Here is a 15,539-nt window from a genome sequence, read left to right as displayed (position 1 = left end):
GTGGTGGCTTCTAGTTTCTGGAACAGTACGAGCACCGTACGGCTACTCCAACTCTACGAATAAGATCGCTTCCTGTTAAGTTATTGATGCCAACGTTCCTGAACTTTTAGCATCATCGGTAAAGACCACAAATTCTGATTTGTGCGCAAGAAAATAAAGACGAACAGCTGTTCGCTCTCGTTGAGACCTGGCTCTCGCGTTAGTCACTCCAGCCCATAAAGTTTTGTATGAAACCATTCACTCCACTGCCAACTCTGGTTATGGTCTCTAAAGAACCAGAAAATCTGCCTCGGAATACCCAGGCCTCTTTGGAGTCGTATCGATCGAGGTGAATCAGCGACGCTGCACTCAATTAAAGTACGCGCGCTAGTGAACAAGAACGAAACAAATAAACGGGGCTGTTGCTTTTCACCATGAGCATAAATCTCGCGTAAATATAAATAATACGGCGGCCTTTACGAAGTGCCCGTCGGCCGCGCTCCTCAACAGCTGTCACGAAGCTGGCCGGCGAAGCCTGAAAGCGGGCGGGCCGCAGCCATTTCCCAAATGGCGTCTGGCCACAGCGTCCGTCTGGCTACCAGGGGCGGTTGAGCGAAAAAAAAGCCTTCTCTGGGCGACGGCAACCCTGACGATACTTTGCGAGATCTGGAATTTCCGATCAGGCCTACGTCCCGTGCCCGGCGTCCCTGTGAGTTGTGCCCGTGTGTCCCTGAAGAGGCAGCCGCCGCACAGCTAAGGACGCGACCGACAGTGTCAGTGACGCTACCGTGCGCCTCCCCCGCCGCGGCAACGGGCGAGCGGCCGTCGGCGGCCGCGATCGAGCGGCAGCTAGCGGCGCGGCTGACGGCAGCGCAAGGCTGACAAGCAGGAGGCAGCTGATACCGCTGGTAAGGGCCTTCTCTCGCTCGGCTGCGGCTCTCGGCGGAGCACGGGACCGAGCGTAGCTGGCAGCCGACCCGTGCGAAGAGCGAGCCCCGGCGAATGAAGTGAACACACCCCAGCCCAAGCCGGCCGTCGACGCTCACCGCCGCCACATCAGGAGGCCTGTCATTTGCCGTCGGGAGTGCGTGCCGTGCGTGCTGGTAACGCGAGCTGACGTAATGATCACCGTTTGTATGGCGCTGGGGCAGAATCCGTTGGGCGGACATGTCCGCACCAGGCGTGTTTGGCCGACCGCGGTCTAATCGCATTACCATTGACGGCGCAACACCGGCGCGGGGGCGTCTTGGCTCGTGAGCGATCCGCGGGGCCCCCCCAAGCTCGTGAGCACAAAAGCTGCGAAACAGCCTGGCACGCGAGTGAGCCACGGCTGCAGGCATTTCTGCGGGCCCGCCGGTGCCGGGGGTGCTTGTTGTGAACCGCCGACGGTGATTGCAATCTTTCCTGGCGTATCGTTGTAGAAACACCGCGGTATCTCTTAATATAACTACAACCCTTTCATCTCTAGGCAGAGTCGTACCGTGTGCAGTATCAGTGTGCATTTTAACGTCGGATGTGTCTGTAATGGTGCTTTTTAGCTCGCTGGCAGTCGCTATTCGCCCGGAGCCGCACGACATTGGCAGCTCCGCTTGTGTTCGTGTCGAGCGTGTGTAGCGTAAGTCTTTGCGGTGACATTGGCTCGTTGAATGAAACTTTCGGATGGGTCGCATTGCAGTACGGATTGCTAAACTACTATTGAACGGGGCGTGGGATCGCTAATTGAAACTGCGATAAGGGCTGTTTTACGAGTCAGACTTTTTATCATCTTTGTGATTCTCGTAGCTGCCTAAGATAGGTCGATGGGGTATCGTCTGCGCAAGATGTGGCCGAAAGTTGCAGCGGGCTGTGCACGCATAGCAGTGCTGACTTGGCAAAGGGTAATGTAGGGAATTCCTGTTTCTTGGTTGGACTGCTGCATGTTTTGAGCAGTGCTTTGTGTTTGTTGCAGCCTTGTGTACTCAAAGGCTCACAGTTCAGAGCACCCTTGAGGTCAGAGGTCAAGAGAAATGCATCCCAGTAGCCTTTGCAGCTCAGTCTTGCCGCTGTTTTGGATAATCAGTCTCGCCTTAGTTGTGAAAACTCTGATGGCTGCGTCCTTAGAAAGGGGTATCTTGGAGGCAGGCGCAGTTGTTGCTCTTCTGTTGATAAACTTTCACGGCTGTGGCCAAATTTAGTTGAACATGTCCGACAGTCTACAAAGCCCTTTAAAAGCACTGTTGGTGTGAAAAAAACTATTACAAACAATCTGCAATGCTTTATTCTGTGTTTCCTTCACTTGGTGTGTGGGTCGAATGTTGTACTCTGCGGTCAGCTGCTACGAAAATCCAAGTTCAAGTTTTGCTTTAGGTTTAGGGCCTCTTTGTAGCGGTAAGAAAATATGGAATGGTACTAACGGATTGCTTCTCATTGCACGGCTGCAAGTAACGCTGCCAGATCTTGCTCAGTGTAAACAGGGGTGAAGCAAGAGCAGCACTAGTGTCTCGTGGAACCCAGTGCAACCCACTCAGTGTAGGTGTTATTGGAGGATGAAGCTGACTTGCAGGAACCAGGCCCAGTGTGCGAGCAAGGGCTGAGTTATGCATGTTGTGACTGCTTTTACTAGTGATAGCATTGCTGAATCTCAGAGTAGTGGGGGTTGCCCGCAAACTTAAATGTTTCGCCCATACTTTTCGAGGCATGTTATGGGTAGTGTTACTGTAGTTGAGGTGTGAATCTGCCTCTGTAAATGTTTCAGTTGTACTAGGAGTGGCACTGAGTTGTTTGCAGGTAGTACGAATTCGAACGAGGTTGTCATTGCGCTAAGTGTATTTGGTCAAGCACGTAAACAGGGAGGGCAGGCTTCGCACTGTGGTCTCCTGTTGGAATGTAGTGTCGGGCGACATATCTCGCAACAAACCTAAAATGAAACCGAGGGGTGGCTGGAGGACTTCAATTCATCACTAGGCCCTTGGAACAGGATTTAATTTGCGTTGTGAGGAGCATGTGTGTGCGTGTGTACATAGACATACACAAATGCTCATTTAAATGTGCGTGTGTATAATGCGTAAAATACGTACATGTATCTGTGTGTACTCTGTGTGTGAATCAGCTTCATTTATATTTGGTGTCTTCCTGGGGGATTCTTTCAAAAGCTTACGTAACTTTGCGAATGATGCTCAAGAAGAGTGGTCTTCTTTTTCAAGCAAACATTGCTTTCCCTCGGTTCCCAAGTTTCACCAACTCTGCAGACTATTTGAGAGAATGGCAAACAATGTACGGATAATTCCCTGTGCCTAATACGAAAGGTCAAAACCACAGAGAACGCCTGCGGATTGCAGGGGGCATTTTTTCGTTCCTTCATGGCTAACACCAGCAGCCTTGTCTTATTTGTATTCTGTTCTTCCCACCATTTCTTCTTTCTTGAGTTTGCTGGATTTTCGCTCTTGGCGAGTAATTCATTTTCTTGTTATTTAGTCGGTACCAACTTTCCCTATGGCATTTACGGAGCTTAGTCGTACCTACTTGTCATTGCAATTGTTCTGTATTTGGAAGAACACGCACAAAAAAGAATGAAGCAATTTAGGCTTCACATCATCAAAAAGGAATTATGAGGCCTTGGCATTTCCTCTATAATACATGATATGTGTTTCTAACCCTGAGGGGCGACTTGGGGACTCCTACTCTAGGGGTCTGCTTTTAGTGGTCTGTTTTTTTTCCTAGGAGGCTCTTCAATGGCTTGTTTTTTGCCCGTAAGGGAAATAGGCATTGATTGTATGCCTTTGTTTTTAGTGAGACGTGTAGGCAGTGGTCCCTATTGGGGAGTACTTTCTTAACGCGCTCCGGCCCACATTAATTCCCGGTTTTTCTTTCTTGTGACTTGGGTTTCAGCCAGGTAGCAGTCCAGGATAATGTCAGTCGATTAGTTGTACATCTATTATCTCATTACCTGTTATTAAGGGTTGTTTCACTGCCTGGCTGTGTGCCATGCACTTGATTTCATGGTGCTTATCTTAAAACCTGCTAGTAGGCCTCCATGCTTGACATTGCAAATTATTTTTTTGAAGTGTCATCTCAAGGATAGTGATCACTTTGATATTGTTGCGTAGTTGGTACGTTTGGGGCCCCAACGATTGATGTAGAGCAACAATGAATGAAAATGGACTTTGAAATTAGATGGAAAGGCAGCCACTGGGAGCGAGAGTGCACAGAGGAGGACGAGAGTAAACGCGCATCACGTGATGGAAGGCATGCAATACGTCAGTAGTCAAGAACAATGCAAGGTCCCTGTGCTAGATAAACTTGATTGGAGCAAAGTTGTGCTCCACAAAGCTAGAGCAATAGCGCAAATGTTGAAAAAGCTGTCAACAAAGCGACGTGCTCGTATGTCAGCAATGAAGCAGTCAACAAAGTAGTGCAGTAGCATTGAAATAGCGCAAATGTTGAAAAAGCAGTCAACAAAGCACTTGAATGTCAGCGAATCAAATACTGTGGCATTATGTCCGCGTGGTTTTGTCCAGAGGCAGTGTTTTTCCAGAAACATTCAATCAGGTCAAGAACATTGTCAAAGAGGATCAGTCTAGGTGAAGGCCGAATAAATTATGCTATTTCCCTCCCAGACAAGATAGCCGGGCCGGGCCTAGTGATCTAAGGAACAAACGGGTGCCCCACTTTGAGCATGGGATAAGATAATCTTGCATGGTGAAGCGCTGGGAACAAAAGATACGCAAAATGATAAAGCATGATTCGCTCAATGCTGCCCGTCAGTTCGTATTTCTGACATTTCTCAACCTAGCTTCTTATATTAGGCAAGCCACATAAGCTAGCCGGGAGTAACTTTGGAGTGGTCATGCCTCCCAGACCTTCTCCACTTCCATGTCTTGTTTAGGCATGGTCGCTTGCATGTGAACTCCCCTTGCGAGCCACGCGTGGGGCGCTCTTCCCACAATACCACGCGTGATTTGGGAGTGAGGACACCGGAGGACAGACTGTCGTTGGTCTCTCACCGACAGTCTTGCTCCCAGAGCAACTTCCTTTCCACCAGCCCAGTTGTAATGCACTCGCTGATTTGGCAAGGTCCCTGCTGGCAGACTTCGTTGGGTCTGGTTGCCCGGGGTACCTCATCCCTGCGCCTAGAGTGACAGGTACCCGAGTCTGAGCGAGGAGAGTGCTGTGACAGTTGTACCTCTCTTGCAATCCTGCCACTTTTAGATGCGAAGCATCTCGTGCTCGGGGCTGTGTCCCTCCCTCCCTACCTCGTTGTCGTTGTCCGCCGTCCGCACTCTACTGTGCATGCGTGTCTCTTCAGCCCCGTCAGCGCAGTCCACTATAAAAAGAAATGGTTAGGCGGCACCCGGTATCGATCCCACGACTCTCTGGCCGCAACGGGAGGTACGTGGCACTCTGCCCACTGCGTTACAAACCGAGACGGGAGCATGTGCTACTAACGCGCCTTATGTCCTTCACTCATTCCAACTACGTCAAGAAGCTACTGATACAACGAAGGCACGCGAAGCTGAACGTCAACGGAAACGACGAACTGAAAACTAATGGGAACTTCAGTCGCCCCCATGGCTGCTTCACATACTACTCAGGGTTCCCCTATGGGAAGATGGTGTAATTTTTGTTATTGAAGCTTTGAAGTCTTGTCTAATGTGGATAAGCACTCAGACCTTTGCTGGGGTCTTTAGACACCGCTATGCTGCTATTATGGCTTGTTAGCTCTTGCTCTAGCATAGCTAGTCAAGTTCGTTTCCTTGAGATCCTGTAAGCTAGTCCACCATGCACTCTATGTGTTATCCTGATAAGAAATGTGTGGGTTCCGTCATGAAGTGCCGTGCGTACGAGATTTCGGTGCACAATAAAGATCCCCAGGTGGTCAAAATTAATCCGGAGCCCTCCACTATGGCGCACCTCATTGTCTGCGTTGTATCGGCCCCTTTAATCAATCAAATCAGTCATGAAGTGCTATGTCTTTGCTTTTGTATCTCAGTTTATCAGTCGCCCTTGCCTGTGGTGTTGTTGGCTTCTGCAGATTTTTTAACTACTTTGTGATGTGAATGGGATTGATCAAGTAACGTTTTCCTACTTCTAGCTTGCTTTCTAGGTTGATGGAAGTGCTGTTTCAGTCATCCTGTGTAACATTGTTTTAGGAAATAACTTGAATGCTATGGACAATGGTTGTATGAGCTTACAGTTTATTTCTTTGGAATTACTTTTTGGGGGTTAAATTTATTTTGAGGGTTTTACAAGCATTTATGTACTTCAGAGAGGAAAAGCAATAAATGAAGCCCTGATACTATATGATACCATATAATATAGAAAGGTATCACAGTAGCTTATTCAAAAATTTAAACTGTGTCGGGCCACATAGGGGAGCAGTTCCAATCAGTGAATTTTTCTGGAGAAAAAGATGAACGTGGGTAATTGGGCTGCAGTGAAGCATTTTCTCGTTGCCATGTCATTGCCAGTCATTGCCATGCGGGCAACTAAGGGCGCTGGTTTTCCGTACTTCAGTGATTGCTAAATCTAATTTCTACCAATACAAAGGTTGTGTTTAGTATCTTCTTTTGTCAGTGATTCCTTGAGCTTGTTTTTTTTTTCTTTTAAATTTCGAAAGCTTGAATGTCTCTTACCGTTTCCCTTAAAGGAGTACTGACACGAAATTTTCATGTTACGTTTTTTTCGCTGCTATGCGCGCCTACCAGCCCACTAATCATAGAATGACAGATTAGACAGTCGAGCGCAGCGTAAACATTCATTTACGGCGTCGTTTATTCGGGCCAGTTTCGGTTTCGACAAAAAAATGCCGAGCGGCCGCCATGACAGGATATATCACATGGCGTCACCATTCTTGCCGTATCGCTGCCTCTATGGAAGCGCGAGCGAGCGAGCGCACGCGCGCGCCCAGACCGACCGAGGTCTTCGCCGTCCCCACAGGCCCGGGCAGCATGACGTCAGTCCCAAAACCATGACGTGTACACACGCCCGAGCAGCGCGCGCCAACCACAGCCAGCGCGTCGGCTTCGTCACGGGAGCCCCGACGTCGGCAGTTTGGGGCATGTAGCAGATGATGTCACGTCGGCCCGCTCTGGGCTTTCTCGTGCGGGCGCAGATTAAAATGGATTTTAAATATGTTCCGCTGAACGGTTGCTGTTGAAACTTGCTGGGAGATATCTCCTGATAAAAAGGAAGCGTTTTACATAGTTATCTCAGCTTTGAAATTTCGTGTCAGTACTCCTTTAAGCTCATGCTAGAGGTACGTGAATATAAATTCTAGACTATAAACAAATGTAAATATGAAATTTGACTGGCAATCAAACATTACTGAATGAAAATATTTTAAGCTTTGTTTGTATGAAGTTTCTCTATGGGATCGAATCAGTTTTCTCTCAAGGAACAGCGAACTTGCTGCAATGCGACGTTTCTTACATAATTGGATTTTCATGTAGTTCTGCTTCTGTGAAAACATTACAAAGAGTCATAAGAAAGATTGCGAGATGGGAAACGTGAGACATCTAGAAAATAGGTGAACATTATTGCAAAAACAATATGAACTGCCTTGCATGCCTTGAATGTAGAGAAACTCCTAGTACCCGAGATGTGTGCTTACTTGAGCTGATACCTTGTTGGAGGCATGTTAGGCTAACGCTTGCCTTCTAAATCATTGTGGTTAAGTCTGTGGACGAGACTTCCTTTTTGGTCCGGATATGGTGGAGAGGGAAGGGACATGCGGCTTTTAACTTTCAAAAAGCTTTTGTGCAGAAGTGTTTCACAACGCTAACATTAACGCCACTGTCTGCCCATTTGCCAGCACCTTGTGGGCTCCCGCTCCTTGTTCTGCTGCAGTGACAAACCGGTTTTTGATAACGGACTCGAGATACCACTCATCAAGACAGTGATGCATGCATGTACAGGACAAATTTTCACTGGGAGCTGAGTACATATAAGATGATAAAGTAATTCTTGCAATTTCTTTTTCTCGTACCTGGGTTGCAATACGCTTGTGCCAGCTAGTTTTTTTTTAAAAGGACCTTTCAGCTCTTTTCAAAATCTGAAATGCTTTCAGAGCAAAATCTACAAGTGCATCAGATACTTTAAATAAGGAGTCACAAAAGGCATCCGTAAAATATACTGCTTTAGGCCCATTGGGTAACTCGGAAAATATTTTTCTCTTTTTCTCGGTCTGGGCGCCGTGTGCGTGCCCAAACGGTATCATTCGAGGGATGTTTGGGTTTATGTCGCATTCGGTAGCGACATTAAAGAAAATCGCAGTAAAAGTAAGGCGTGAACTGGGAAGCCTACCTGTCGCGGCAAGCCAATCACGCCGTTCCACTCTGTGCTGGTGATAACTGCAGCTTTTGCAGTGCTGCGGCGTCCCTTTAATGCCTGTTAGGCTTTTCAACATAGCTCCAGTGTCGCGTGGAGAAGCCAGCCCAAAAGCCACAGTGTTGATCGAAAGAGTCGGTCAGTCATCTGGCTGTGCTCAACTGCTACCTTGCAAACTACTGCACGTGTTGCATCACACTGCTGCTGTCTCATTCGGGAGAATGTAAATTTTTTTTACCTATTTCACTTTGTTGTTGTGTTTGTACAGAGGCTATACAGGATCAATATTTATGTAATCTTCTAGACATCGACGTGTAGTCTTGCGAGTCTACAGTTGTAGCTAATGTTGGAAAGTCGGTGGAGAGGGGACGGTGCAATGGAAACAGCACTTTAAATCAGCCTTAAAAACTTGGAACACAGCCTTCGCATTCTGGACTTTAATCTGGTGAAATATAACTATTCAGCGTCCCTTTAACGCTGTCAGTGTAATTGAAGTAGAGGTATGTTTTTGCATTTTCGTCGAGCCATGTCACTGTTACACTCGCAGGATTTCTGCTTCCATTAAAAAAATGTTTGGATAGAGAAAATACTTGACATGCAATGCATCACCCCGTGGGAAGTTTTGACCCTGAAACAGTTAAACGAGTGTTAAAACTTGGCTTCGTTAGTTCAAACAGTATCTTCATGGTTTTGCACGGAACTGTGAAACCAAGGGACGGAAGAAATATGCATGGGGTGCCTTGGTAGGTGTAATTGTATATGCAGCCATGATAGAGGGCTAGGAGCTTTGTGTTCAATAACTGTCAAGAGACCAGCACAGTCTCTCTGAAGTTGTGGAGTGCTTGCTTAGAAAAAGTGCGTAGGAGAGCTTACTTTTGGGATGCTTTAGGTACAAATAAATGAGTGACCAAGAGCAGCTTCACATTTGTGGACAAAATGAAGGGCAAGTAATGACTGAGGTTTTGAGTTGGATTAGTATAGTAGCAGGGTTAAAGATGTTAAGTCATGTCAATAGTTCATGAGAACAGCCTTTATCTTAGATAAAAGAATAGAAAAAGGGTTAGAAAAATACAGCTACCTTATTTTCCAGTGTATAACCCCCAAGCAATACCTGACCTATCATAAATGTTGACTTGGGGTTGCAGGCAACATACAAAATTTTGCCCTGAAGTGCCACTTCACCTCACTGTGTGTCACGCTGTGATGAATGCGTCGTCACAGTCGTCATTGCATCTTTTCCCGTGCTCTATTCTAGCCAGTTTACTCCCAAAAGCAAAAAGGAATTTGAGTTCAGTTCAGGGTTACTGTTCGTACTTGAACATGGCGGTATCCTATCTTTATCATGCATGCTTTTCTGTTTGGTTTAAAGGTTAGGTGATATGTTTATTGTATGAGTATAAACATAATGTTATTGTACCACGGCAGTCCTTTTGTGTAAAGACAGACAGCTTTCATTACGGGGTCATTTGTGGGGATGGTTTGTAGGGACGATTTTTTTGTACTGTGTGGATGTGACATGAAGGTACTGATTATGTGTAAAAGTGGCTTATACTAGAGAAAATACGGTAAGTCAGGGCAGATCTGTAGCGTTGTACAAAAGAGGTGAAGTACATTTGGGAAGCACATATTTATAACAGATGTAACGTGACCATGTCACAAGGAGGAACGAAAAATGTATATACACAGCACTTGCTTCTGTCGCTTGCCTTCAGGCAGAAATATGTTTCGTTACGGCACACCGTGTAAGAAAACTGACGTGCGATGTAAACTGAAAACATCTTGGAAAAGAATGTGCAAGATTCTATGTGCAGGAATGGAAATTCAAATTAGTGAATTAAAGAACGCACTCAGCTGGCATGTTATACAGTGAAATTGCGTAACACAGGAATTGCTTAAATTCAGTGGCTGCTTAAATTAAAGGAAAAAAACACGAGGAGTGCTTTGTATTTTATATACACTATTTCAGCAAGTGCGCTCTGGTTCAGCGGAGCTCTTCTTACACGGAACTGATTTTGCTGGTCTCGTGTGGTTTCTGTTACGAGATTAGAAAGAGGAAGTGGGGCAAAGCTTGTGATGTGGAGCTGGGTTCCAAGAACGGATGTGACAGAGAGGCAGTGATTGCCTGTAGAGGCAATCACTGCCTCTTCACTTCACTACAATAATACACTTGACTAAAAAATACAGTTCAATAAAGTACACTTCACTACACTTCAGTCTAAACTTCACTAACATAAGCTATGTAATCACAAAAAAAGGAAATGGCCACGCGACACCTTAGCTACAAATCCCTCATGGAACTTGACGTATTAGGGGCAGCACGTTGTGATTGGTTGAGGCCATGAAATTCAATGCAAATTAAGCAGGATTTATAAGCTTGCAGGACAAGCTGTTGGCACTTAAATTTAGTCTTGTCCTTTTTATAGCTGTAAGAATGGTGGCTTAAACGATGAAAGTTCGAACAAACATGGTAACATAGAAGCATGAGTGCATACAGTGTGCACTGTGGCAGCCAAACCTGCACTGCCATTGGGCGCATTGGGCTTGTCTGACGCGACACTGGTCCGTTGGCGTAAGTGACATTGCCACTCAAGGGGGCACATGGGTCTTTGGGACCGAAAAATTGCCCAAAAAAGCATCTTTTTAGCTATCACTTTTCTCTTGGTTTGCACAGTTTTTCCTCCGACAATTCCGTACTTAGAACACTACCAGGTACTTATAAAAGCCATAGAGGCCCGATTTCAACAATGAAATAATTTTTCCATAATTCTCCACTTTTTTGCCACCAGTGGTGTTGCAGTGATAGGAAATTCTCGAGAGGTACATCCCAGCGTGTAGTGCAGCTGGAAAGATCATTTCTTTTGCACTGTGAAGCTGAATGTTTAAGCCATCCAATAAGGGAAGCAGATTTTGCATTTTGTGTTTTAGTAGTTGTTTAATTAGCATTGTTTTTAATTTGTTAGAAGGAGTCCTTCAAACCTAGAAGTTAGAATTGATGTAAACTTGTATTGTATCGCAAAACAAAACAAAAAAAACTTCTTCCCGCATTTTCTTCTGCACAACTTCTGGTATCTCTCTTCATGCCTTGCAGGTAATCTTTTGTTGAGTAGTTCTCAAAAACAGCTGTTTTCAAAAACAACCAAGGAAGATTTTTAATTAACTTGGAATCTAATGAACTCACATAAAAACTAATTGGATATTTTAAATCATCTAAAAGAACTGAGCAAGCCCATGAAGTTTCATCAAAATTGGTTTGGCAAAAAAACGTTTCTAAGACCACTGTGCCCCCCCCCCCCTTAAGTGACCCTGTGTATTGAGCATAGCCAATCTTTTATGTACGATTACTATAAACTGCAGCAAAAGTAAGCCAGGTATAAGTCCGGTCAGAAAAAGAGCAAGTGCGGACAGTGGTCTCAGTGGTATTGTAGCACCACCTATGAAGGTGGCCAGTAAACAAATGACAACCAAAGACACCTTTCGTGGTGTTCGCAGCAGCCTTAGCCAACATTCTAACTTCCGTTTTGGTTACCTTCCCTGGGCACATCCTCGCTGATGTAATGAAACACACGATTTAGCGGGAGAATTAAAATTTCGGCTAAAAACGTTAAATTTGTGAGGTAATAAAGCATGGTTTGCTGCAGGAGAAGTGCTGGGGGCACTACAAACATCAAGTCTTTTGAATGAAACAAACTGCATGGCTCCTTCAACCATTCCACAAATAACGTCTAGATTCCATTGATGTTTACAGTTTGGATGACTCACTACCACAGGTGTGACTTGAGTAGGCAAGTGGGCTTCCTGACTATTTCTGATGGATAATTCATGTTCCCTGTCTCTATCGCTAGTGCAACAGCCCATCTGGCAAGCGTAAGTTCTTTAGGAGGTAGTGGGATTTGGTAGACAACACTAACAGCACAACTGACATAGCGATTTCAGTGTTTTTTCCGACAGCCTTCCTTCTTATGTTCACTCGGTACGTGTGAGCTCAAGCGCACAAATTTACGCTGGGCTGAAATGGCAACGGTGGTCCCGTTGTGGTATCATGTGCGTTTTTTGCAGACCGCAGTTGTCTTTGGGCTTCTTCACTCCGTTCACATTTTTTAAGAACGTTTTGGCCACAGCGGCAATGACAGTGCCAGGGAGGCAGGTGTAATGTAGCCCGCGAATTGATTCGTGAAACGGCGGTGGCTCAGTGGCTAAGGCGTTGCGCTGCTGAGCACGAGGTCGCGGGTTCGATTCCCGGCCGCGGCGGCCGCTCTTCTGATGGAGGCGAAAAGCAAAAACGCCCGTGTGTACGAGATTTCGGCGCACGTTAAAGATCCCCAGGTGGTCAAAATTAATCCGGAGCCCTCCACTACGGCGCGCCTCATCGCCTGCGTTGCGTCGGCGCGTTAAAACCCCACAATCAATCGATTCGTGAAACGTTCCTGCATCTTGTCACTGCACAATTTTTGTAATGCTGATGCTAGAGTGAGTAAAGCAGGTGCCCTCTTTAGTGTTTTGGAATGTGCCGATTCAAAGGGTAGCAGTTCATTCTGCACATGTGGATTATTTAAGGGAGTTATGCACCTAACGTGTGGGGTGTACAAAGCGTTTTTGTACTCGCCATGAGATTCGATGCTGGTATTCCACTGAAGCGTTGCCCTGAACACATGTTTTGGTTGAACAGACTTGTGTCATAATTCTCCTACTGGGATGCTAGTGAGTCGGTTGGCAGGAGGGGGGGGGGATCTGAATTTGTGAATTTTTTTTGTGCAAATGTTTTCAACTGCTTTACTGTTTGTTCCTTGCGTGATTTTGTTTGGTGCGCCAGCAGTAAAGATTGTTCAGCTGTGGCAGGAAAAGAAGTGTAGCAGGAAAAATGAATTACAACTCGGACAGGGCTGAACAAGCATTGCAGCCGGTGGCCTTCCTGGCTGATTTACCATTTGAGCAGTCAGGAAATGCGGTTGCCGTGGCTGCACAAAAAGTTGCCTTGCGCATTTAGCTAATGACTGACCCCTCTCCCCTTTTGTGTTGTTGTTGCAGGCACGCAGTCTTCAGGGCACGACGACCGGCATGGCGGCCAGCTGAGCTCGTGTGGGGCTTTGCCGCACACCAAGTGGGTCCCGCTTTGCTTTCTTTCCCCGTTGGTGCGGCCAGGCACTAACCGCACTCCGTGTGTGTGTATAGCCAACTCTGTGCTGCACTGAGGAAGGTGGGGTGCGGAAAGACGAGCTGCCGACAGTTGGTCTCTCTCATTTGCCTGTTCAGAGCAGTTCTGAGCAGTCGAATCAACAGTTGGGCTAGTTGGCTGTTGTACATGAATAAACAGCGCTTGAAAACGAGGACTTTAAAGGAGGGGACACACGACCATGCTGGCAGTGTTGAGCAGTTCCTGGGCAGTCAAAAAGTGGGGAATATGTTGTTGGTAAAGTTGGCACTCAGCTGTGGAACACATTACAGCACTGTCGGTGCACGTTAAAGATCCCCAGGTGGTCAAAATTAATCCGAAGCCCTCCACTACGGCGCGCCCCATCGCCTGAGTTGCGTTGGCGCGCTAAACCCTACAATCAATCAATCACTGTAGAACGTATTACAACGCTTCTCCCGTGTCGTCTCGTAGTCTTCATCTACCTTCGTGCTGTAATGTGTTCCACAGTCCAAAACTGCTCTTACAATATAAAGTCTATGGGAAAATAAAATACAGAGCTACTTTGGAGCAGTTCTCAGCATTGCCAAAGTGGCAAGTAAAGGAGGCCTAGTGTGTGGCCCATTAACAGCCCTCCTCATAGCTTGACGTTGGCTGTACTTTACCAATGCCCCCCCCCCCCCCCCTCCCCTCCCCCGTGAAGTTTATGGAATGGAATGCAAAACGTTGTGAGAGTGGCACTGCCTAGGTGCGCCACACGTGGAAGTGCTTTTTGGCTGAAAAGTCGGTAGTCGGTCCAGGAGACAAGATGCTTGTTCAAGCCACGCTTATTTGCCGTATTGTCACACGTATAGCCCGCCTCTGCATATAACCCGCACCCGCACTTTCTGTCATCGAATAAAGAAAAATATATCCCCATGTATTGATCGCAAGTTTCTACGTAAAAGGATGGAACAAAGCTACTACTCAGGCAACATTACACATTTTTAATGCAAAAGAACTTTACTTAGCTGATTACGTAACTTGATGACTTGCTGCATATTTTTTCAGTTGGTATATTGTTGAGCTGTGTGTGCAAAATATGCACTGTAAACTGGATAACAGTGGCTTGGTCACTGTTACTGCTGTGGGGGGCATCACAGCCCAATGCACATTGCAGTGAAGCTGCGCCAAAGGAAATATCTCGCACATAATCCGCACCTCTACTTCACCCTTGAAATTTTTGCAATTTTGGTGCGGGTTTTATGCGGGTTTTATGAGGGAACTCGTTGAACTGTGAATGGGTTTGTAACGACTTAGTGAACATTCTGTATTAGGTTCCGTATGTGCCAATTCAGTGGAGACAGAAGTAGGACAACAAATGCAGATGTTATAGTCTAGAACATATTCACAGAGACACCTGTGCACTTGTGGCGAAACTGCTTGCGTTCGAATTAACAGGCTTTTTTATACACAGACTTCTGTGGCGCTGGACCAATACGTACAGTTCACATTATCCATAAATTCAAAATTATTGGAGTTTGATTTAATGAGCTTTTACTGTATATGATACATACATATACTTTATGGCAGTGAACTCGTGCTCCAGAATAATCTCTAGCGAAAGCACAAATATCAAAGCAGCAGTTGCGAAAGCGACATCTAGCATCGAGCATTGGTTGTCTGTATGTGTTCGTTTGGGAGTGCAGTGCTTTCCGAGAATACCCGACCTGACTGAGAACATTGTCGATCAAACAAGAACAGTCTATGCGAGTGAAGACTGGGTTGCACTCTTTCCTGTGAAATGAAGTCGGTAGGCACAGCTTAATGCCAGAAGAAACAAACGGGGGCCCCCGTTTTTGGCACGGGATAAGACAACTCTTCGTGGCCAGGCAGTTGCAACAAAACACAAAACAATTCACTAAGCATGAACTGCGCCAATGCTTACACATACACACACATGCACGCACACACTCACGTGCGCACACATTACACATTTATTTATACACACGCGCGATGTATTGTACAGTCATGCACAGTGTTGTTGCAGTTCACTTTGTGAATACGAGGGGTGAAAGATAGGCAGAAGTGAAGCACGCATGAATGTAGCAGGTGAGAGCTCTGGGGGCCCTTTGCAGCTTTGAAAGAA

General features: G+C 46.2%; 1 protein-coding gene across 7 annotated transcripts in view; it reads left to right on the top strand.

Moving 5' to 3' along the window:
- The first annotated feature begins 569 nt into the window (after positions 1–569).
- Faf (ubiquitin carboxyl-terminal hydrolase-like faf) overlaps positions 570–15,539 on the top strand; it is a 112,485-nt gene continuing 97,515 nt past the window's right edge. For 4 of the 7 annotated variants that reach the window (XM_077701627.1, XM_077701624.1, XM_077701626.1 and 1 more), the window contains exons 1-2: positions 570–887; positions 13,309–13,381. The gene's annotated coding sequence lies outside the window, so the exon portion shown is untranslated. Of the gene's footprint in view, positions 888–931; positions 1,083–13,308; positions 13,382–15,539 lie in introns of those variants that run through there. The other 3 variants (XM_077701625.1, XM_077701623.1, XM_077701628.1) reach the window with 2 other exon arrangements.

This window comes from Haemaphysalis longicornis, unplaced genomic scaffold, assembly GCF_048455015.1.
Source record: "Haemaphysalis longicornis isolate Haplotype H1 unplaced genomic scaffold, Haemaphysalis longicornis Haplotype H1 scaffold_29, whole genome shotgun sequence".
Taxonomy (NCBI): Eukaryota; Metazoa; Arthropoda; class Arachnida; order Ixodida; family Ixodidae; genus Haemaphysalis; species Haemaphysalis longicornis.
This window is presented reverse-complemented; position numbering and strand designations above follow the sequence as displayed.